This window comes from Phalangium opilio, unplaced genomic scaffold (assembly GCF_054372755.1).
Source record: "Phalangium opilio isolate 3A_F unplaced genomic scaffold, DU_Popi_V2 ptg000019l_1, whole genome shotgun sequence".
NCBI classification, from domain to species: domain Eukaryota; kingdom Metazoa; phylum Arthropoda; class Arachnida; order Opiliones; family Phalangiidae; genus Phalangium; species Phalangium opilio.
The window spans coordinates 8442375-8442710 of NW_028324152.1; the positions used below are offsets into that span (position 1 = coordinate 8442375).

General features: G+C 51.8%; 1 non-coding gene across 1 annotated transcript; it reads left to right on the forward strand.

Moving 5' to 3' along the window:
- Positions 1–263: 263 nt before the first annotated feature.
- TRNAS-GCU (transfer RNA serine (anticodon GCU)) lies at positions 264–336 on the forward strand. Its single transcript has one exon. It is a non-coding gene; the product is annotated as a tRNA-Ser (tRNA).

The window sequence follows — 336 nt, forward strand, 5'->3', positions numbered from 1 at the left end:
GCTGTTAACCGAGAGGCTGGTGGTTCGAGCCCACCCGGAAGTGGTGTTGTGGGGTCTCAGAAGTAGCGTAAAAAGTCAAAACGTTTCCACATAACGTGACAACCATTTAATTTCTGAGCTTCCGTGGCTCAATGGTTAGCGCGTTCGGCTGTTAACCAATAGGTTTGTGGTTCGAGCCCACCCGGGAGCGGTGTTGTGGGATCTCAAATGTAACGTAAAAAGCCAAAGTTTTTCCACAATACCTGACGACCATTTAATCTTGGGCTTCCGTGGCGCAATGGTTAGCGCGTTCGGCTGCTAACCGAAAGGTTGGTGGTTCGAGCCCACCCGGGAGCG